Genomic DNA, 25,642 nt, shown 5'->3' on the forward strand with positions numbered 1-25,642 from the left:
ATTATAATTATAACCAGATGGTAAACTTTCACTTATCTATGATTGAGAATTTAAAAAGTCATTTTTCTTTTTCATTATGTTTTGGTTATGTTTGTGGGTAGAGCAACATCATTTTTGTGATTCTGTTGTTGGGATATGACAGTTATTTGTTAGGGCTAGTGATGACATAAAACTCGACATCATATTACCAGTGACATCCTAAATTTTGAATAGTTTTGCATATAACGGCTTTATTTTTGATTGATCAGATTCTAATCTTATTACTTTGTCTATCAATGCCGTCTTCTGTTAGAGATATTGTTTTGACACCAGTAATTTGGACTTCTTGGTTTTGACCTTCATTTTCCCTTTTTGACTAAGTTTCGCTCCTGGTCCTTTGTCATAATTTCTTGCCCTTGTGGCCTGCCATATAAATACACTGTGACAGAAAAGAAGTAATACAGGAAAACACAAAACTGTGAATGTAGCCTTAGGTAAGAAACAAGAGTGCTTTTACTACTTGGGATGTTGGTAAGTTTTGAGACACCCAGCCAAATAGACTGGTTTGCCAAGAAAGCCCCCCTGGGGCATGAGTGTTCTATTATTTTCTTTTTTATGTTATATTTTTATTGATTTTATTTGAAGCAAATTACATTCCACAGAGTCAAGTCAGACTTAACAAACCAAAAATCACCCCCCACCTAAAAGAAAGAGAGGTGAGCCAACAACCAGAAAAAATCTATAAAAGCAGCAAGGAAGGAAGAGTGTCCTTTTCCCCAATATAGAGAGAAGTATCCAGCTGCAGTCAGGACAGTTTTAGGCCTCCGACAGAACCAAGCACTTCAGACACTATGAGCCCCTGAACCTTCTTATATTCATGTGAGAAACACGACAGCGTCTATTTTATTTAATTGTATAACTGCACCATTAAATAATTTACTAACTGGATTCAGTAGATATTTTTAATGTGATGTGTTGCTTTACCTTGATTCATTTAAGTTTTTCACACAAAAAAGTTACATTGACTTATGAAAAAATAACTATGTATATTTGTGTATATGTATATATATATATGTATATATAAATAACTATTATTATATATGTATATACAACCAATTACAAAATACACATCCATTCTGTGGTTTTGCTTCAGATGCAGAACTGAGAGACCTCAATAGTTTAGAAGTATAATAAATGCTGAATGCACAGACATGTAAACTACAGATACCACAGGTTTGAGAACAGGAACTAAAACAAATTGAAATTGATATGATCGGCATGCAATATAGGTGTCAGTACACCAGCGAAACATGAGGACTGGCTCTTGGAAAGTGGGCGGAATCAAATAGATGCCGCTGATAGGGACGTCATCTTACGGGCCTCAGCATGTCTAAGGTCGCTGAATCGGTCTGAGGCTTCAGACTATCTTGCCTGCAGCTGGACTCTCTTGAATATAGATGCTTATTCCACAATGTTATTGATTAGATCCTGCCATATTTTTAAAAAGTTTTGAACACATCCTCTAAGTAAGAATTTGATTTTTTATAATTTCAAATAGTATCAAATACCAGTTACCCATTGACTTAAAAGAGTTAGAGTGGGATTCTAACAGTACAGCAAAATAAATCTACATGCTAGTAGTGAGGTAAAGGCAATTAAGATTTATTTGTCCTTCTCCACTTTAAGCCCATCTGGGAGTACACCAAACACAGCTGTTAATGGATTAGGAGTGATCGTGACACCAAGGCTATCTGATAGGCATGCAAAGATTTTTGTCCAAAATTATGTTAATTTGGGGCAAATCCAAATTTGAATCCAGTGTGCTCGCTTAATGTGCACAAACTCTTTCCTTGTTTATCTGTTGTTTTCAACTAGTTTGCTACTATTCATTTCAAAGATGTGCAAGCTAGGTAAATTGGTGACTCTAAATTAACCTGGTACACACATTTGTGAATGTATGTGTGAGTATCATCTGCAATGGACTGACACCAATTCAAGATTCCCTACTGGAATAGGCTGTGGCTTTTAAAAGAAAGTGGAATCAGTTGTGTTTCACCCTTGGAATTATTCCTGGAGTGGAGAGGTGCTGGGTGGCACTCTTCATTTACACCATTCAGCCTAATCATTAATTTATGTATAATATAGTGAAGTGAAACTAACAGAACTTCTAATTTCTTGAGAGATATGAGATAAACAGACTTACATCTAGAAACAAAATATATGTCAGGATAGTACAAATAACATTCCATTACATGATGGCTAAGCATTTGATGCACATGACATGTGACCTGGTGACATATTATTAAAGATGTCCCACTCTTTTGGAGAATTAAGAATTTTATTTTGTTTACAACTTTGAATGTGTCGATCTTCCTAAAGTACAATCTGTTGACCTGTAGCTTTACTAAATTTTGGTAGGTCTGACTTCCCTTGTGTAATATCCTCTCTGCCACTTAATTAATCATTTTGGTCAATCTGGACTTTATGGAAAGCTCTCAGTAAATCCATGGAAATGAAAGACAAAAAAGTATTCAACACCTTAGTCTGTGTGGATTTTTTTAAGTAGTAAAAAGTAGTAGTAGTATTTGTAATTGTAATATTGTCACATCTACAGAATATAGTGAATACTTGAAGGTCCAGCATCACCACTTGGCACCATGATAAGCTAGAATATATCAAAAAGCATAACTTCATTCTGTGTAATGGAGAACACAAACCAGCTTACATGTTGTTCTTCTTACCCCCATTCAGTTTTGCCCCCAGGTCCTGAACTCTTTTGGGGACACAGTAATTATGTGACCAAATGCAAAAGAGCAGAAGTCAAAAATAGGCAAGGTGTCATAAACTGGAATCCAAAAAAAATACATAAAATAAAATGCTAGGCAAACTCATTCACTCAAAAACCCAAAGCAGAAGGCAAAAAAAACACAAGTCAATAAACCAAGACATCAAAAACTAAACAACTGAAATGCTAGATAAGAGTTTGAACAGGCCTGAAACAAAGCATTGTTGTTTTAGTATTATAAAGCAAGAATTCAAAATTCTGGACATTTTTAATTGAATTGTGCAAAGAAACTAATTTTTGGAGCATCAACCTGATCAGGGAAATTACTGTATTACTGTGATATTGCCAGGACACCACATCTACTACAACTAGCTGTCTATAAATATGACAAAGTGAGTGAACACTGTAAAGTGAGATGTAGTTCCTTCTAATTTAATGTCACTATTTCTCAAGCATCTAGTTCAATACCATTATTTTATTATTTTCTACATAATAATTTACTTGTTTGGTGATAGTATTACCAAAAAATTATACATACAAGGTTAAGGCTAAAGTGAAAATAATGACTTTTAAGACACGTTGGTCCAACCCCTTCTTCATATGTGTCCACATGTAACTCAAATTAAAGTGAAGGATTAGAAAAAACAATTGAAAAGTTTATAGGATCATTATTGTCATGCCTCGAGAATACAGTGAAATGCTTACCACTTCCAAGTAAGAATTCCACTGTACTTAAGACAGTAGTGAACAGATTACACAAAGATAGATTTAGGAATACCAGAAAATGGTCATTGAAATCCCGTAATGCAACACCAGCTTTCCACATGCAGTAAAGTCACATTTTAACTGGTCGTTAACAAATGAATGAGACTACCAATTAGTCAGATCATGACCAAAAGATTTCCATGTTAACTCGTTAATGTTAAAGATTTGCTAAAATCTTGATAGAATTTGTCAGAATGTTCAGTGAAGCTGGACCAGAACAAGTTGGGAATGTTAACTTTGAATGAGGGTCAAAACCAGAATATCAAAGAAATCAAAATGACTGAACCCAATACATAAATCAAATATATATTCAAAATGTTCCTGTCTACCAAATCTTCTTCAAGCTATGCCAGTGGTATGGTAACATCAGTCAAAACTATATGCAGAATTGACACTAAAACAGATACTAGGAATCATAACATAGTGTTTCTTTTTGTGCATTTTTAGTATAATACCTATTATTGCTTTCTTCATTAATGTTTTTATGTATTCCTATTTGTGTACATTTTTATTTATTAATTATTGTTTTCTTAATTAATGTTTTGTATTTATTCCAATTTTGTGTGTCTAATCTCCGTAATGGTCTGTGGTTGCTAAACAGGTGATACATGTACCATGTGACTTATGACATCATGGCAGTCATAATATATAAGTTGGTCACCCTTATTAAGTAGCCATTTGAACTTTTAACAAGAAATTGAAGACTTTAGTAAAGCAAACAAGTTTATATCAAAATTACTGTGGACTTTTAAACTTTAACTTTTGTTTTTTTCCATTTTGGATTAGGTATGGAAGTACCAGTACTGCCATTGTCTGGCTATTCTTCAGTAATATCCTTTTTGGTAATAGCACCCCACCTGCTTTATCAGTAAATCATAACAATTGCATAAAAATCTTTCTTGAATTTCTGTTTTAGTTTGTTTGGTAGTATGACCAAACAAATCAATAAAAATGAAAGGTATGTGCATAAATAGTTATTTTATATATACATACACCATCCATAGAAATGCACACCTATCTTCTGCACCTTTGGTGTGACTAAAGGGCTCAAAAATAGTTTTGCCTTTGACAGTCTTTTACAAATTTAGTGGCTTAAGTCAATCAAGTCAGTTTTTATTTTCTATAACACATTTCACAGAGTGAATCATCACACGGAGCTTTACACAGAACATGAGACTGCAATGCAAAGCCACAAGAAATACTCAGATACATTATAACATAAATCAAAAGTAAGATAAGGCGACAAGAAATACTGTGGAATATCATCTAAAGGAAAAACGTTATAAAAGATGTTTTTTTTTAAGATCAATTTTTATTAGGTTTGTATGTATACTCTGCAGGACAATACTGGGGGAAAAGAATTTGTAAACCCATAAAATCCACCCACTCAAGTCGACATTCACCTGTAATTACAGGAGGCTCAATACCATATAAACACTAGCCACACTGTAAATGTTCATCCATTTCAGTTTGTAACTCATACTGTATATCCAGCACACTGCACTTGCAGCTAAAAACTTGAAAAGAAAAATATATTTAACAATGTTGGGTTTTGCCTCTAAAATCCCTTAGGACTGCACATTTTTATTTAGTTTAGATCTGTTATTGTGCGTTTACAAATAGAAATAAAAGTTATGGAATTGCCATATATTAAAAATCAATCTTCTGCACTAAATAAATGTTTGACCAAACAGTGTATATTTATCAGATTAAAAATTTAAACACTAGGGGCTGATTTCCTTCATTATGTTGGCTGAAGCAGTGAAATCTGTTAGGTCACTGGCCTACAGTTATAGCTCTGACTTCTAGGAGAATTGTCCATAAGATTTAACCTCACTAGCATAATTTTCTTCCTAACATATTTAACTCAGACATCACTTTTGCAATTAGACACAGTGAAGTGTATACTGTGTGCCCCTCTCTGACATATGACATTATTATTTCTGTCTGTGCCCCCTTTACTGTTTTTCACCCTGCCAGCCTGGTCATCAGCTAGAGGAAGTAATGGTAACTATGGTTCATATCTTTGTCCTCATCAGTTCTACAGGGATGTGACCTTTAAGTAGGACTAGAAGGTTTTTGGTCTCACAGCATGATGCAGTGGCGGACCGTCATGGCCTGCAAGGCCTTCTCTGCTGGCATAAAAAAATATCTGATTCATAAACTGATGTTAATTATATTTTGTCCATGAATACTTATTAAATAATTCCAAATAGTCTGTCCGCTTCCTTTCATAGCTTTTCCGATAGTTGTGCTGCTTCCAGACATGTATTTTCGTATTAAAGCATTTAACCAATCACATTTCAGCCATCATTTGTTGCCAGGCAGGGTCAAAGTCAAAGAAGTCTGCCCGGAGGCCTTCACAATCCGTTCTGCAGGCCCTCTAACACAAAATAAATGTCAATTAAACTGTTGCTTCAACCAATCAGATTTTGAGTTGGTTTCACTAGGGCCCTCTAGCAGGCGTATGGCAACGTCACCGTATTCAGACCCATTGATTAGATAGAGAAGAGAGATGCTCTAAAGGAACTGTTTCATCACATTCTGGAGCATCATGACGAGTATGATGAGGACACAGTGCGCTGTGCTGATGGATTTAAAGCACGTCTGGATGATTTTGAGTTTTGTTTTTTGCTTCACACATTCAATGGCATTTTTGAGTATTCAGACGTGCTCTTTTCAATACTACAGGACAAAAAACTGGATGTGCAGTTTTGTCTGGCTAGGGTAAAGGAGTTCTGTGACACCATTGAGTGAGATAGAAGCCGATATGAGGAACTCTACAAGACCACTGAATGCACCACAGGCGCTCTGAGCGCAAGAAGAGGTCAAGCGCAAGATCCTCACACGCACTACTGCCAACTCCATGGCAGAATTCTGGACAATATTATTTGCCAGACACAGACCAGATTTCAAGACCACGAAAAACTGATGTTTGTCACGCTCCTCGACCCCCAGAAGTTTCAGGAATACAAGAAAAATTTCCCGCATGCAGCCTTCTCCAGTTTAACACAGAGCCACGGAGCACTTTTTGATCTGTCTAGGCCAGGGGTAGGCAACGTCGGTCCTGGTGAGCCGCAGTGGCTACAGGTTTTCATTCCAACCCAATTGCTTAATTAGAAACCAATCATTGCCAATCTCAGACCTTATTTAATTTTATGGCTTGTTAGTCTGTGCAATGTAAGGCTCTTATATCGTAGATTTTTTTCCTTTCCAAGGATATCATCCAAATGATATGAAGCCTAAAACAGATCATTTTCAGTCTGTCACATTTTTCTATTAAGTGTTTTATTAAATCAAACAGTGCATGATGAACACACACAGATGTAATTGGAAAAAAGCTAGCTGGAGAACTGCTGGCTGCTTTGTCTTTTACATCTTATTGCTAATAAGGAGCAATTAAAACACTGAATGCAGCAGTTTAAGATTGAAATAAGCAATTAAGGTTGGAGAACCTTAACAAGCGAGACCACTAAAATGAAGCATCAAAATGTCACTTAAGCAATATGTGCTTCATCAGCAATAATTGAGTTCTCGTTAAGGAACTGGGTTGGAACAAAAACCTGCACATACTGCGGCTCACCAGGACCGACGTTGCCTACCCCTGGTCTAGGCTAAAAACAGAACTGACTGTAATGTATGCCATGGATGATTTTGCAGGAAAATCTCCAACTGATCTCCTTGACTACCTTCATCAGAAAAATCTGAATGAGAACATGGGGCAGCTGTACACATTGGTATGTTTGGAGGTGACCATTTCCGTGTCCACTGCTTCTGTCGAGCGGACATTTTCAGCCCTAAAGACGAATTAAAACTTATGCCAGAAATACGACAGGGCAGGTTCGACTTTCAACATTAGCTTCGATGGCGATAGAAAGGGACTTCATGATGGAACTGAAGCGCACGGATAATCTGTACGACAGAGTAATTGAACTGTTTTTGAGGAAAGAGAGGAGGATGGATTTTGTTTACAAATAATCCGAATTTTTGGTGAGTAAAATGTTGCGATTTTCCTAAATAATATTGCAAGTTTATGAGTTATTATTGATGTTTTTTATGTGTGTTATGGCTGTAGCTGCAGTAGAAAGGAACTTGTTCACCCCTGGTTTGTCTATTCAATAAAGGCATTTATTGTGGCTACAGGAGTTATCTATCTGCGATGCAATGGCTCTTTATACTGAAATTCTGCATATGAAGATGGTTTTTATAACAATAAATTAGTTTTGAGGGACGGGTTGATTCAGACGGAGCACTACTGAAGGCCTAGGTGTGAAATGCACGGTCCGCCACTGATGAATTCATAAAAGTGTTATCGTTGAAACACCACTCCCCACAAACATTCTTCAGCAGAAAAACCCTACCCCTAACCTTATAACTATAACTAATGCGTCAGTTTCTGAGTTAGATTTTACAAAGAATTGTCCACAATGAGATGTTGACTGCTTTGTCAATGGAATAGCATTAAGCTTGGTTCTTCTTTGTTCATCCATCTGGAAGCTCATTTAGGAAAAAAAATTTTGTGCACAGATGTTGCAAGTCTCCTCTCCCCCCTGCAGCTATATGCTTAGACTTGTGTTCTCATCACATCCTGATATGCTTTCTTGTCATACATGCACTCTTTGTCTGTTAGAAGGAACTTAGGTATCATCCGTTGATTTCCCTTCAATAGAATGCCGTTTTGCACAGTCAGTTCTTTGCAAAAGGAAAAGTATTGCAGTAAAGATCTGGCAATATTGAATTTATTTGATTAGCCTTCAGCCTATTCACTCACCTGTTTCAGGAGGTCATCTGCATTGCATCTCATTATTTTCTGAATTTCTTAGGGCTTTTTCATTGTGACAGATATATTGGCACTGAATTGAAATAAGATTAAACTGCACACTTACTTACCATATCCCTGCCGCATTAAATATTTGCATAGCCAAGAGATACGGAGTAGGTACATTACATTTCATTATAATTATAAATGTGTGCAAGTGCTCTGAGTATGTACTCCGAAAATAAATTGAATTGAATTGCCATTCTGTGAAATCTTGTGGGTAATTCTTTCAAATCTTTACTCTTGAAGCAAGTAATGAATCACCAATCAGTGATTTTGTTTAAATCCAAAAAGAGATCTAAAAGGAATTCTGAAAACTGTTCTTAAATCTATGTGAAGTTTAGAGGTTCCTTTTCAATTTGCATGTTGTGTAACTGAAGGGCAGTCCTCAGGGATGTCTAGAGTAAAGGCTTCAGCTGGTCATTTAGTGCTGCTCCCAGTACATATGACACTATGGAGTTACACCAGCTCTGGTGGCACACAGATGCTTAATAAAACTCAAACATTTAATATTATTTCTTACCTCATGTCCACTTTTTTTCTGCTGAATGGCTGTGTTTTCAGCACTCAATGTAATAGAAACTTTCAAAGATGGTTGATCATTCCCATAAATCTTGTTGCCTACTTGTGTTTGATCTTTCACACCTTGTCAGGATCTACTTGTACCACTGACCCATTGATTATTCGCCTGGGAAGCTTAACATTGTATCTGGAGAACTAATACTTATGTGCTCATTTACTAATGTGTTCCTTGCACCAACAGAAATAATTATTTGTTTCCAGTTCAGCCAGCCACATAAACAGCCCCCTAGACATCCACATTATCAACATGAATATGGTAAATGATACAGTTTGTTCAGGAAAATGAGGATCAGATTACAGCACAAAATAAAAGAAATGATGGCAACAGGTGAATTGAAAGACACAGGAGCGAAAATTGACATACAATGGATTCAGAAAGTATTCAGACCCCCTCTCATTTTTTTTTCACTGTGCTGCAGCCTTTTTCTAAAATCATTAAAATTAATTTTTCCTATGTCAAACAACATTCAGTAATTCAGAGTGAAAACAGGATTTTAGGAATTTTTGTAGTGAAAAGTCAAGCAAAATGACACCTTTTATTGGCTAACTAAAAAGATTACAATGTGCAAGCTTTCGCGGCAACTCAGACCCCTTCAGGCAAGATGTAATCAAAAAAGGATTTTTTGAAAATTTATTAAATATCAAAAACTGAAATGTCACCTTGACACAAGTGTTCAGACCCTTTACTCAGTGCTTTGTTGACGCATTATTAATGAACCAACTCAGGACACAATCAGTTGGTATTTTCATCATGTTAACTTCCTCAGGACTCTCTGACATTCTCCCACATAAAAAGTATGTATATGTTAGGCTGACTGGTGACTGTAAAATGGGCTCATGAGGTTGCGTTTGAGTGAGCCCTCGGTTGACTGATGTGCAGTCCAGGGCTTGCTCCTGGCTAGTCGCAAGATAGCTTTCACCTGAGATCATGTACTGAAAAATATTATGATATAACTGAAGCATGGCTTGTTGATTTTATAGGGGAATATAGTCCCTGAACTGAAATCGAAGTGATAATCTCCCAAAGAGCCAATAAAAGCAATAATTTATCCATATGTCAAACAAGCATTGAAAAAGGATATTGGGCTCATAAATTCTCAAGTAACATGAAAAACAAAATGGCTTTCATTGAGTGAGTTCTCCTTCACTTGATTTTCAAGTGTAAATCACAATGATAAAATTATTATTTTCTTCTACCTTGCCTCCTGGCATGCTGCAGCTGCTGAGTTAAAAAATAGACAAAAAAAACAAAACAAAACAAAAAAGCACAACATTTTGCCGCAGAGAATCTGATAAGTCTTCACACTGGATCTAGTGGAACTGCTCTGATTCACAGTCTATTTGATCTGGGAATGAGCAGGGTGCAAAGCAGCTAAAAGAAACACAAATTTAATTTAAGCCACATTTATGTGGGAAGATGTTTTGTCAAGCAGCCTGCGGCATCAGGTTTTCAAGCTATCTGCAGTGTCTACTGGATAATATATTAAAGACACTATACTTCATGAACATTAAAAATGTGGCACATATTAGTTAGGGTCAAACTGAATTCTGTCAGATTTTTGTGGAAGAATGTGTTTGCAGATTGAATGGTTAAATATGAAGGGGTTTGTGTGCTTTTATGTTAGGCACTGATGCTCCATCCAGGGTTGGTCCCTAACTTGCAACCAAAGCTGCTAAGATAGAGAGCACATGTTGTAGTAGATAAAACAGATTCAGAAAATAAGATGGGATCAGCCTGTAAAAATAAAAGGAAATTTCTTATATTTGTCTTTTTATTATTCTATGCATAAAAAAAGAAAAGCAATTTGTATACTTTGACTGAATTCTGGTTAGCTGAAGACATCTGAGTGGACTCTAACCTGCTTATACAGAATTAAAGATGGAGGTGAAACTGCAGGCCTTATTAGTTGACCAGCCCCAAAGCACAGGGGTTGAGCTCTCGAGAGGGAGAGGCTAATAACAACTCCAAGGGGACAACCCATCAAAAATACAGTAATTCATTACATTTATATAGAGATTTTCTCACTACTCAAAGCACTAACACACAGGCAGGACCAGGGATGCGTAGTTGCAGTTACTTCATTAACTCAATCTGTCCATCCTTCCATCCATGCATTTTGTTAACTTGTCTCTAAAATGGAAAATTGAAACACACAAATAATTAACAAGATATGGAAAAACTAAAACCTAACATCTAACACTTTTTGAGGATTTTACGAATGTACGAAATAAGCGCTATTCAGAAACAAAAATCAATCTATCAGGCAGTCTTTATTGTATATAGTACTGTTTAAGCCAAGGACCCTCACAACATGCTTGACAATGCAGACAAAAAGTCATAACAGAAGTAAAACATGATATGAGTAAAACTCAGTCGTGTGTAAAATTACAATACAAAAAATACTAAAAAAGTACTCTGCTGGTTGATAGTTCAAGTCGTCCTCCGACATCTTCATAATGCTAAGATATAAGACTGGACATTTCAAGTAAGTAATAAATGCAGGAATAGAACATTACAAAGCCAAAAGGGAACTTGTGAGCCTTTATCCATGTTGTGAAGGAGCCTCACACAAATGTAAACACACACAAACCTAGTAGCATCAGGAGATCTTAAATGTCTAACAGGTGCATTGGGGTCTACATTGTAGACAGTGTGGGATTTTACAGATTTCAACACAGCTTAAAACATTCAAACCAATGCAGACTTATAACAAAAAAAATAAAACATTTATTTTTTTTTATGTTATTGTGGAGTAAGTTAATTATGAGGAAAATGTGGAAGATGTGGAACATCCTTGTATCATACTATATATTTTATGCGTTTGGCAGAAGTACCAGTGGCACCTATGTGGCACTTACATGGCACAGGACAGAAATAAAATCAGACAGGGATCAGTCTCAAAGAGGAAAGCCAGTACTGGCCATTGTAGAACATATTTTTTATATCGGTCTCTTCAAAAATAAGCCTAGTGTTGTAGAGAGCATCCTTGAGGTGACTATCCCAAGGAGGAGTGTAGCAGTGCCATAGCAGAAAGTACAGGAAATCTCTGCTGAACTCCAGAATCTTCAGGTAACCCTAGCAAGAGAAAGATGGTTTCATGTTAATGGCAGATGGCAGTCAAAGGGGCTCATGATCCAAAAGTATTGTGGAGTAAACCATGGAAAATTGGGGACAGCAGTTGTACCCACATCCAACAGAGTAGGCAGCCAGGAACGTCAAACCTTTTAAGAACAGCCTTAGGGTAGGTAATTTCTCTAATGAATGATTCAGTAGTTCCACTTTAAGCTAACAGTCTTGGAATAGGTATAGGGCACATTGACTTCAGTGTTAACCCCAGTATGGAGTTTAAAATTCTATGCTGTGACAACAGTTTAAAAGAGCTGAGGAGAGGTGGTAGAGATTTGTTAATGATGGTGAGATGGAACTTTGATTTGTGATTACGGGTGGTGAACAGTGGAGTAGCCATACCAGAGAAAAAGAAAGACCTATGGCACAAACTGCTTTGCTTTCTCTTTAATGTTCTCCTTTGTGTTATCACTTGTTTGTCTCCTCTTGATATTTTGTGAAATAAATTCTGGAGGGATTCCCAGAATTTCTAGAAAAAAAAAAGTTATTAAACTTCCAGAAAGTCCCTTTAGCCACCTTCAAAATACTCTCCTTGAGATGCAATACAATTGTCCTGGAACTTTCACTCCTGGAAACACTTTCTTCATTCTTCTTTTGTTTACCTGTTTAGGGATTCCTGCATTTTCTCTGGATTTCTTCCACAGTAGCAAATCGCTTTTCCTTAAGTCATAATTTTTAATTTTTGGAACCAAAAGAAATCACAGGGAGAGAAATCTGGCAATATGTGAGTTGTGAAGCAACAACTACTTTATTTTTGATCAAAACTGACAATATGGTGTGTGTAAATGTATTGTCATGGTGCAAAATCCAGTTTTGGATTCACCACTTATCTGGACATTTTTACCTGATGCTTAACTATAGACACCTTACCAGTTCAATCTATCCACAGGGAACAAACTCTTTATGAACGGGTTTGTTGATGTCAAAAAGCCAGATCATCATTGTCTCTTGAAAATCTGCCATAGTGGCTTTCCCATGTTTCATGCACTATTGTAGTGTAAATGCACTCAGTCAACTCATCATGATGAAACTTGGTGGACTTTTTAACCAAACTATAAGCATATTGTACCTAACAGCATATTCAATTACTATGCCCTGCTCCCATACTATCGTACTATTGACCAATTCCAGTAATTTTTGGGTCCACTCACATAGGACAAACCGCCTTAAAAAAAGCTTTTATCCAAAAGCAATCATGGCCCTGAACTCAGAATAAAACTGCTCCATATCATTCTACCAATGTGCAATATAGACCTTAAGTCAACAAGTGCAATTTGTATATTTTGTAAAGTACTTTTATTACTATTCGGTTTGTTATTATTTTCTCTCTTCTTGTCTTTTTGTCTTTTTAATTCTTATTCCTCACACTGAGTCGACTGCACCTTCAATTTCGTTGTTCCTTTGTAAAAGTGACAATGACAATAAAGATCTATCTATCTATCTATCTATCTATCTATCTATCTATCTATCTATCTATCTATCTATCTATCTATCTATCTATCTATCTATCTATCTATCTATCTATCTATCTATCTATCTATCTATCTATCTATCTATCTATCTATCTATCTATCTATCGCTTCTTTTATGTGTTTTAGGCTGCAGTCCCCATTAGATCATACACACTTAGGAAGATGTACACCTGATTATCCAAAAAAATGAAAAGACAGAAATTCAAAGATGGAAAAATTAGGCATACTTGAAAATTAATTCCCACCAGTAAAATGAAAGAAATCCTGTACCAAAACCTTTAGTAAAGGAATGCATCTTGATTTTGGGTGTGAACATTGAGAGTGAAAGAGCTTCAAGGGTGACCAGATAATAATCTGAAAATGTTGTTTTTTTGTAACCGCTTTTTACCCTTCAAAAAGAAGTACAACCACAATACAATATAACCTTTAACAGGTCATACATTAGCATAATAAGTTACTAAATGAAGAACTATTACTATTAATATTATAATTACTGATGAGCCTTGTCTTGACCCGATTTCATTTGAATGCATTTGCATTATTTGAATGCTTACTTTGACAGAACACCTCCCAAAAGCCAATGGAGATGTGTGGAAAGATTAGCTCAGGGCACCTCACCTTTTTCTCTCAGAATACATAGTAAACCCAAAGGCAAAGGGAAAAAGACAAGACTGAGAATTAGAAACTGTCCTCCATTAAGAAGACTTTTCAGACTAGGTAATGAAACATGGGAAAGAGAAAGAGGAAGTAACAGCATTAGACCCATTCATGCTCGCCTCATCCTACTTTGTCTCAGTCCAGTGTGACAAAGAGATGGGCAAACAACAAAATGCTAGACATGGAGCAGCTGCCTTCTTTAACCCTTTATCCACTATTACCTTGAGGATAGATAGATAGATAGATAGATAGATAGATAGATAGATAGATAGATAGATAGATAGATAGATAGATAGATAGATAGATAGATAGATAGATAGATAGATAGATAGATAGATAGATAGATAGATAGATAGATAGATAGAACTTTATTTGTCCCCAGGTGAAATTTAGCTTTTTACAGAAGCTCTGTACAATTCGTCTTTTGCTTACGTATACTTGAATTACTTTCTACGGTTTATTTACTTCATACTGTATTGATATTTTGTTAGTCTCCTAGATCATTTGTGATGATGCATGCTTTTAATGGCCCAGTATAAAATAAAGATTACTCATTGTTGGGCAAGGAGGTAGCTCAATGTTTATTGCGGCTGCTTCATTTACTCCATGTCATCAGGTCACTATCTGTTTCCAGTCTGCCATTAGGCCCCATGGCATATTCATTGCTTCCTCCCATATCTCAAACATATGCATGCTACATTAACTGGCAACTCTAAATTTTTCCTATCTATAAGATGGACTAGGAAGCTGTATGGGTTGAGGCCAGACCCTTTACTTAGTACAGACACAATCGGCTTCAGTTCCCCAGGTTTTTTGAATATGATGTTATGTTATGACTTCTCTGAACCCCTAGCAAGTCACAGTACCACGGGATTCAGCCACCCCCATTCCCCTTCTGCAGTTCCTATCAATATATTGCTGCTTTATCAGAAGGTTTTTTTCTAGAACTTAAAAAGGCTGGAAACTGAACCCTTGTCCCTATAGTTTTCAGGCAGTGGCAGTACTAGCCACTGAGATCCCACACTTCCCACACATTCATTTCAATTACTGCATGGGAATGGCTTACATGACTGGACAGAAGAACCCATATCAGTGCAGCCCAGGTCGGTTTTGTCAGGTTAGGGGATAAACTCACGTTCCTTCTGTTGCGTGTACAGTATAATATTAGCATACTCTCCATCATAATAATTCCTCATGAAATTTTAGAACTATACCAAATGCACTACTGAATATGAGACAACTATACTCATTTCAGTTGTAAATCCAAAAGTCTCGCCTGTCATTGTAAGATAACACAGTTCATGAATAATAATAATAACGAAATGGCACCTAATAGTTCCAGTCTCCTGGCTACAGGCAAAGAAAACAATCCACACGTATAAATGATGTTTGCTTTCCATTGCTGAATGTCATTTTATGGAATTTCAACAATGCAGGGCATTGGAGAGAAAAAAAAGCTGCTGTTTCTTTGGTCTCTGACCCAGTGTGCTGTAGGTAGCACTTAGCTTATGAGAAGTCCACTCAGTGGACCTTCTTTTCATATGTCTCCTGTCTCCTAGCTTGTGTTTGCTTGACTTCATTTGCTGTTTCTTATTCAAATGTGGTGGAGGGTCAGTTTTGCTGAAAAAATAAATTATTATTCAGTTCTCTTTAATTTTACTTAATATAGCAATTACCCATCTGTTATATATATGAAGATGAATCACATTTGTTCGAGTGGAAAATTTTTAACACTCATCTGAAGCTTGCAGCCGTCCATTCTCTAAATTTCCTTTACATTTGTTTTTTACTGATCAAAGTCACAAAGGGTGCAAAAGAGCTAACTCTTTGGACAAAACCCATGATTTACAAAACTACCTACATTCCTATCTAGTGGGGTCATTAGCATAGGGTAGATTTTGAAGAAATATGATCATTGGTACAAGCAAAAGAAATCATATGCCTCTGCAGGGCTGTTTGTCTCTGTGTCTTTCTGTTTCTGTCTGATTATCACATGGTGAGGAAGTTGACAGTCATTTCAAATCCTACAGTATAGTTAGCCCTGCTCTGGAAGGACAGATGTCAATTGAGGTAATTTGAAAATCTAATATGGAAATGCCCAGGTATCACCAAGCAGGACATACAGGTGGAATTCTACGTTCCATCAATCTTGGGAGCACCTAAGATGTGCCCTGCTGAGCAACCATACAGAAAATAAACTGTTTTTATGTATTACTCAGTGCTAGCAGGATAAGATCTGGCTCCCTGCTATCCCATAATGAGACAGTCTGTTTTAAAAATGAATGGACAGATGTATGTTCCTTATGTTATGCAAAGAGATGTACTTATTATTTTTTTGCAATTGCCAGGAGTGTGATCACTCAGTCAAAATTATGGGAACAAAATCAAAAGAGACACAGGGAAGCATATTAGGCAGTGAAATGACATTTCTGTCTGTTCTCTTCTCTGCACGGAACTCATTGTTCCAGAAGTAGAAGAACACTGACCTCCAACTAACTGTTTCTATCTGCCCACCTACTGATAGGCTGCTATGAAGGGTCTCTCAATATACTCCACTTCCATCTCCAGAGTGGATGGCAACATTTTTTTTCACTTTCCTCTCCAAAGCAGTGCAACAGTTGTTGCTAGTGCGATATTATTTATGACATCAATTTCACTATATTATCCATGGGAATAAATGTGGATTTTGCCATCAGGGATCAAAAACCTGTTTATTTTACACAATTTAGGGTCCTTGAAAACTTATCATGGCAGAGTAAATCACATAGCAGAAACTGGAACATGACACTGTATAGTCACAACATTCTGTGCATTAATTTTTTATGTCGCAGTGTTAAAGAGTCTCAGGAAAAAGACACATGAGTCCCAGGAGAACATGCAGTATCCACACAGATAATGACTAGGATTTGATTTTGGACAGTACAGTACCAGTACTAATTACTGTACCATAGTATCACCTATATGTATTTTTTATGTATAAGTCTGTAATATATCCATTAAAACAAATATTTACAGCAGGTTCCAGAGGGGCAAACAATACATACTTTTCATTACACTAAATATATACCAACTGTTTACAGTTTTAGCAACCTTTTAACTGAAAGCTATAGCAACTTTCATTAATGAACCTTTACAAATCTTCACAATGAATAAATAGATTTCATGTTTACCTTAAGCACTGCAAAAGAGCTACAACTAATGAATTAATGATTTGTAAAGATACTATAAAGTCTGTGGGGTGCTCTTACCACTGAGAAGAGAACTCTTGCCAAAGCCATTCTGTGGTTATAATAAAAAAGTAATTTAGTGTGAAAAGAGTTGAAGAGTCTGGTATAATAATGTTATTGCAGTTTTAATTAAGAAATTAAACAGGTCTTTCAGTTTTTACCAGTTGACAAATACCTGGCAAATGCTGAAGGTACACACTGTATTGATTGAAGTTCCTTCTTCATGTTTGGCTATAAGGGAATTGCCAATATGTCTTCCGGATTCTCTTTTATGCATTGACTGGGAGTCACATGACCATAAGGCTTCATCTCAGTTACATCCAACTTAGATTCAATGAGCATGCCCAGTGTCAATGGAAACTGTGGAGTAATGTATTATTTTTTATTATCTTATTTACTATGTAGTATTACTTTAAGCTTAGAAGTGACTGCAGCTAGAAAGGCCTGACAGTTAAGTTAAGAGTGAAGTAACAGAAGCAATGCATTATGGTATTTTTTTCAATTTTTAAGTTCCTAAGAGTTTCTAGTTTTGTCCATCTTCAAGACCAGTCTATACTTATTTACCATGCAGGACTGTTTTAACTTATATTGTATTTACTTACACTGAAGATTAAAATATCTTTCTTAACCTTGTAATTATCTCTTGTTGTCTTTTCTTTTCTGTTATTTAATGCTTGATAAGAGATGCTCTTATTAGGGTACACATTTACTGTTGTTGACTTGTGGAGTGCATGGATAAGCACCTAAGGACATAAGAAATTTGACAAAATTGAAGAGACTATTCATTTCATTAAGCTTGTTTGTTTAGCTCATAGCTAAGCTGCCCCAATATCTTATCTAGATACAGTACTTCTTTCAAGGTTGTCAACTACATGCCCTTTTAGTTGGTTCCAGATTCTCACAAGTCTTACTTAAAGAAGTGCTTCCTGGCTTCAGTCTTAAATGCATTTCCCCTTAATTTCCACTGGTGTCCTCGATTACCACTTATTTAAAAGTATCCTGCTGGATCTGCTTTATCAATGCCTTTGAGGTTTTTGAAACCCTGGATTATGTTCCCACACAGTCTTCTCTTCAACAGACTAAAAAACTTTAATTTTTTGAGTCAGTTAGGTCTCTGATGGTCCACTCATGTTTACTTCATGACAGAAGTGATGTCCCACCTGAGTGTGGCAATGTCTTGCTGGTTTCTGGTCTCCCCTGTAAGAAAAGGAGGAAGTGTATTGAAACATCAGAAGCTCCTGTTGTATCTCATGAGATTTCATTGTGCTCTTAAACTGGATGACTTGAGGATGCTGGGGGAACCGTGACAATGTAAATAAGAATTACATCATCTTTATATTGCTTTGTTAATTTATTTAAAGTGTGACTAATTTAAGAATGATCATGTAACGTTTTGAATGAACATGAACTAGTAATCTGGTATGGATTATATAATATTTGTTAATGACTTATTAATAAAAATTACAATAGAATGAAAAGTTAAGTGATGATAAATTGAATACTAAAGTAGCATGGTAACGTAGTGGGTATCATGGTGGACTCACAAGATTTGTACCACAGCTTCAGTCCTGGATTAGGTTACTATCCATTTGGAGTTTGTAATTTTCCCTCTGCTGTATTTCTTTCAGATACTCTGGCTTCCATCCAAAGTCATAATTTAAATGGATACTGTCACACATCGGAAATGGTTTACAGGCTCAAATAATGTTGTTTCTCAGCCCAGCCAGGGGTTGGTGCTGTCACGTACTCTTCTCTCCCTTTCTACCCCAGCAGACCGACCAAAGAACCCTCCCAGTAAGGTTGATTCCTGGCTACAAGTCCTGCCTCCAGATAACATCACTTCCATCTCCCAGAACCCTCCTCCTGATGATCTCACTTACAGTTCCGGTCCCTAAAAATCCACCTCTTCCTATCTGCCATGTATAAATAGTACAGCCTTCCTACTGTTTGTCAGTTCAGTTGTGTGCCAAATTTTCAGTATACGGAGTGGCCATCCCCAAACTTTTATTCTGCCTTCATTTTTTTTTTGTGACACTACTAAGCATCATGACACAACCGTTACTGCTGCAGCCTTACAGTTGCAGATCATAAGTATGAAATGAAATCCCGCAATAAACAATGTCATCAACTGAGGGAACACATTGGCCACAGATGAAATGTTGGGGGAACCAACCAGATTACCCATTTTAATATTTTCAGGGTCCAAAAATAAAGAAGCACTTGATGGCGTGTCGAAAAATAGCAAATGTAAAGCAGTGCAAAAACAGAAAATAAACAAGAGGATTCACAGGTTCTCTAAAGTGGTCAGTCCTTAGGTGGGAGGTCTGTTCTTTGGTCTGCTCTCTCTGAAATGAGATGACCTTTGCCTGGAGTGCCTTGTATTTATAGTAGAGGGACAGTCAGGGGCGTAGTCAGTTGCCCTCAGTGGGCGGTTTCTCAGGGCTGTGGGAGAAGAAAGAGATAATACCATCAGCGACAGCACCCCCTCATGTCCCAGTGTGGTAGTGCTTACTTCCAATGAGCCTGAAAGCTGAACATCAGACACACATGCATGACAACGGCCACCCTGTGTCTCTGTGGGAGACTCCAGTGCTCGTGTTTTCCTTGCTTGTCCCAATGACATGTGCTTGTATTGCACTTATTGCCAGCTCTTAGTAGTGGTTGGATCATTTATATTTATAAGTGTGGCTTCATCTGAATGTGTTCTTGTAACAGGATGGCAAGATGGGTTACTGGCTTATGCCCATTTGTGCCAGGAGTGACCCAGGGTTGAAAAATGAACAGAGAGATGAGACAATCTATAAAGAAATAAACAATTGCAATTTCTAAATGTGATTTTCTTTTACATGTTTATAAACTTTTTGACCTGGTTTATATTTTTAATTTGCATATTTAAACAAGGTGAGAAGCATTAGATTCCTGTTCACATACATATTTACAAGTATTATGATTGTTTTGTTGGCATTTTAATTTTCTTTCATAGGCTGCCTTCTGGTTAGAGATTTTATTTCTGGGCGACATTTACCGTCCTGTCGTACTGCACTGTTATCAGCCTGCCTGTTTTCAGCAGATAGCTCTGGAGTTGAAAACAGGCCATGACAAGTAACTGATTCCTAGCACCTCCGGCCCCCCAGCACCTTATCAGTACCTGTGGAGACGTCCCTAAGGTTGCAGCTCTGAACTATGGCGGCCACTCATTGTGTACTGTGAGCAAAAGGATGCCATACAGCCGTCTGCCATCTTTATTACCTAAAAGCTTCCCTAACAGGCACCCTATGCTGACTCTTGAGAAAAAGCCACAATAATCTGTTTCCAATGCTCCTCTTGTTTTCTTACTGCTTTTAAATTCTTTTCTACATTCCTTGGAAATAACTCAGTTTGTTCCCAGTTATGAAAAACAAGCAATTGTACAACCTGGCATTTTTTTTCCTTTGGTATTTTAAAAAATAAAAGTAATGCAGGCCTACAGGCACTTTCACCATTCTATCTGATTGTAAATAAATTATATTTCTCTGACTATGAGAATGAAACAACCACTGAAGCACAAAACAGGGAGAGGAAGATGCTCATTGCAATTCCAGCACCATTCCAAAATGAAGATACTGTGCCATCCGCTAACAGAGGCAGTGTGAAGGGCCAGTGTTACAAAGATATGGATTAGAGGCAATCATCCGCCATTCAGCCACTGAGTCTTTGTGATAAGGCACCCCTGGAACTGTAATCCGCACGCACCCCAGACAGTGATTTCACTCTGGGCTTTATTTGGAGGCAGAGCAGATATTATCCTAATTCAACATGATCTGATGAGACAGAGTATAGGGCCAGGATTGCACAAGATAAGTCAGACATAAGAAGGGCACCCCCACTACCCATCTTCCCTCAGAAACAAAAAGAAAAAAAAAACTTTATAAAGCATAGAGATTGAAGAAAGCCAGCTGCCTCTGACCATTTGGTAAGACTCTGCCCTTTGTGCTTTTGAGGGAAGGCCTTTTATCCAGCGGTAATGAGCTGTAAATGCCAAAGTCTTTTCAGTCTATCATCTAATGTGCACAAAGCAAACTTGTACGGCTCTACTTAGTTTTTTTCTACTGATCTGTTCACCGTGTATGCAGAGAGAGGCTATAATCACGTCACACTAAATTAGCTGCCTTCAAGCTAGTGCCTGCATCCTTGACTGCGGTTTGTCGAAGCAATAAGCTGGAGGTCGGTATCAAGGCAGCTGTTTGCTGGCTTTTTATAAAAAAAAAAAAACCTCCATGACTATCAATTCTTAGATGTTTAGTCAGTAATTTAAAGGAGAAAGCATATACAGTAGAAAGACATCTCAGATCTCAATAAACAATATAAACTCAATACCCATTTGTCTCTTCATCAATATTTGTTTAAGAAATTAACATTAGGCCAGGCCAAAAATGAATGAATTAGCTATAGGGTTTTCAATTAACATGTTATAACCATTTAATCCAATTCTGAGACACTGAGGATGGTATCTATCCCAGCAGCATTGGTTGCAAGGCCATTGCAAGAACCATAAACTGCACATCACTGGGATGTGGGAGGAAAACCAGAGAACCTGAAGGAAAACTTATGTAGACACAAAACAACAATTTTTATAAATGTTTGGCACATTTATTTTAGCCTGAGAAAATAAAAAACATTGATACTTTTTTGTAATAAAATGGAATTTTATATTTTATTTTACAGAGAAATAAATGTTCATTTTGTAGCAAGCACTGCATTGGTACAATTTGGCCTAATCGTTGTATTCATTTAGCCAGTCCTGTTTGATGATTATCTACACCAGGGGTGCCCACACTTTTTCGGCTTGCGAGCTACTTTTATATATGTATACTAGCAAAATACCCGCGCTTCGCAGCGGCGAAATACTGGCTGAATATTTAAATTAAGAAAAAAGTAAACATTTTTAAACTGAGGGAAAATATACAAATAATTATTTGTTAAGGATCTCTTTGTAAACGACGTTGTCAGTTCGTCCCTCCGGTTGTAATATGACCAAGCTGTGTGCTGAGCTTACTCTTGAGCATGCAACATACAGTTGGCCATGTGAAAAGCAATCCTGCCTCAAATCAATGCCAACCTTTTGTAGTGTTTGTCCTTGAGACTTATTAATTGTCATTGCGAAGCAGAACCTTACTGGAAATTGAATGCGTTTGAATTGAAATGGGAGATTAGATGGTATAACGGGGATGCGAGGAATAAAAACTGTGTCACCCGAGGCACTGCCAGTAAAAATAGTTGCTTCAATGAGGTTGTTTTGTAGAGATGTGACCTGAAGTCTCGTGCCGTTACAAAGTTTTGGTGGCTGTAAGTTTCTCAGTAACATTATTGGTGCCCCGACCTTCAAAATGAGATTATGCTCAGGAGTGCCTGGAGGATTTAGAGTGTTGAGAAACTCTATCGGATAATGCACCACATCTTCTACTTCTACAACTGAATCAACAGATTGATATGTTTTTGGTTGTGAAGGTAGTTCTTGAAGTAAAATGTGGTTTATAGTCGTAGTCATGTCATTTTTTGGTGTCAGGATAGCTCTCTCTCTTAACCATGACACGTTATTTTGGTGGAGATTTCGTAGATCGGGGTAAACATTTTGAAGAAGGCTTTGTAAGGTATTCACGATGAGACAGAGATTTGTAGGAATATTTATTTTACGATTTTCTTGTATGAAGGTGCCATCACCTATACTCATCAGAAGAGCAGAGAACTCCTCGGCTTTTTTGTCGCCTTTCAAATGAACTCTCATGTTTATTTTTAAAGTAACAACATTGATTTGTGGCCATAAGTATGAAGATTTCAGAGATGCTTTAACTTCATCAGCGCGTGTTCCTCTGGGCACGACTGGTAGGGTTTGACGGAAGTCTCCAGCTAGTAACACTGTCAAGCCTCCCATAAGTTTGTTGGTGTTTTGGATGTCTTGGAGGGTCCTATCTAAAGCCTCAATACCTGCTCTGTGTGCCATAGTGCATTCATCCCAGACAATAAGCTGACAATGTCGCAGCACTTCTGCCATGTTGCTTTGCTTTGATATGTTACACATGGGGGATTCAGTATGGTTGAGGTTCAGAGGCAGCTTGAAAGCTGAATGAGCAGTTCTGCCACCCTCTAGAAGAGTTGCAGCAATGCCAGAAGAAGCCACAGCTATGGCAATGTTACGTTTTGCGCGGATTTTTGCAAGGAGAAGGTTTATTAGGAATGTCTTACCAGTTCCTCCTGGAGCATCAAGGAAAAACACTGTGCCAGTGGCTGACGCAACGCTGCTGATGATTTGGTCATAAACTGACTTTTGGTCACTATTTAGCAAACGCTCGTTATTTGTGACTATATTGGCCAATTGCGAGGTGTTGTAAGATGTCTCTTTCAAGTACTCGGGATTTGACGTAAGTTGTACCAGTTGTGTTAAAGGTGAAGGCAAACCGTAATGATGAAGAGATTGACCTCCAATACCAATTACGTAGTTTTGAAGCAACTGTAGACAGTTGTTATAGATCAAATTTAACCACTGGTGGACTTCTGTTCGTATATGATCTTTTTCAGTCTGTCTCCTAATATCATCTGCTATGCTGTCTTTATGTTTTTCCCATACGTTTAAGGGGTTTTCCATTTGGCAGAACACCAACATGACAGCAAACAGTTCACGGATCTTTTGAGGTGAGCGAGACAGAGCAGCTTCCTGTAGAGTCTCGTCCCAGTTGATATCGTCATGTAATAAACCGAGTGCCCTGCAGGCTGACTTATAGGTTGGATGTAGGACACCATCAACTGTTCTGAGAGATTTGAAAGATGTGGGACCTGTGATTTTGTTGAGCAGCAGTCGAAGATGGTAGCATTCAGAGTTATTCGGGTGTACAGTGTAGACCCGTCCCAGCACATTATGCTTTTTCACTCCCGAATGTCCTGATACAGGGTTGCCTTGTTTTCTTCGACGAAACATGTTGTTTGCCCACACATAATATGATGGAATTTCATTATAATGAAGTTGTTTTGCAAAATCATCGTGTTTACAAAGGTCAAAGAATGCTAAAAGGGTGGTTTGTGGTGGATTGTGTACTTTATCGGCAACGTTGGCTTCTGTGAAATAAATTCTTTGTCCGTTCTCAAGATGCACAGCAAGATGAACGACCGGAGGGTAACGTTCATGAATGGGAAAACAGAAAATGTGCCAGGCTGCTTCAGAGCTACTAATGTAACGACCAGCTTCATATCGAGATACTTCGTCATTTTCATTTTGTATTGTAAATACTGCCTGGTCACTTCCCTTGTTAACATACTTGCAGATGTACTTGATTGATTTTACTGAAGTGCAAAATTCGACATTGATGTGAGCATTGAAGAAGCGGGACAGCACAGGACTATAAGGGACCACCCATCTGTTGTCGATATCTACTCCTTTGATGTTAATTGTATGACCTCCATCAGCAGGTCCGCGCCGGCGGTACTGAGGGTAACCATCTTCTCCGGTCTGAGTTTCTGAGATGAACGGACGCGGGTACTTCTTAGTGCATATTCTGTTGATCATGCAGGGTGAGTTGATATTATGAGGTCCACATGGGCCGTGAATCATGGTGGATTTTACTATTTTGTGTAGGGCAGGGTCAGTCTGTGGATCAGGAATTTCCGCACGGATGACTTCATCGATGAGAGCTGGTTTAATCCTATCTTTTAACCACAATAGAATGTGTGCATGGGGAATACCTCGCTTTTGCCACTCTATGGTGTACATGTAGCAATTTGTACAGCCAAAAATGTTACTCTTCGTGAGCAAGTCTATGATTTTGCGAATCTTGAGATGAAATACACGACTGATAAGGTCGTGGCGATCGTGAGGTTTTTGACGTGGAAGGAGAATTTCAGTGATCTCAGGCCATTTAGGATTGCAAGTAAATGTGATGAATAAGTCAGGGCGGCCATAATGACGTACGTATGTCATTGCGTCTTGTGTACGCTCGTGCATATAGCGAGGTCCTCCAGTGAAGGAAGATGGTAATATCACAGCTTGACCAAGTTCTATTAAATCAGTGTCTTTTTTGTGAATAGCATCTTTTAAGTGAACGTAATTTTCAGCTCGTAGTTTTTTTCTGATTTAGTCTGATATAATTGAGTCGTTCGGATTCAATTTTTGCATACATATCAACTAAAAACTGATTTAATAAAGTTCGGAAGAAAAGGATAGTATTATCATGATGTTGTCTGATCATAAGGCGGTATGAA

The sequence above is a fragment of the Erpetoichthys calabaricus genome, chromosome 2 (assembly GCF_900747795.2).
Source record: "Erpetoichthys calabaricus chromosome 2, fErpCal1.3, whole genome shotgun sequence".
Classification (NCBI taxonomy): Eukaryota; Metazoa; Chordata; class Cladistia; order Polypteriformes; family Polypteridae; genus Erpetoichthys; species Erpetoichthys calabaricus.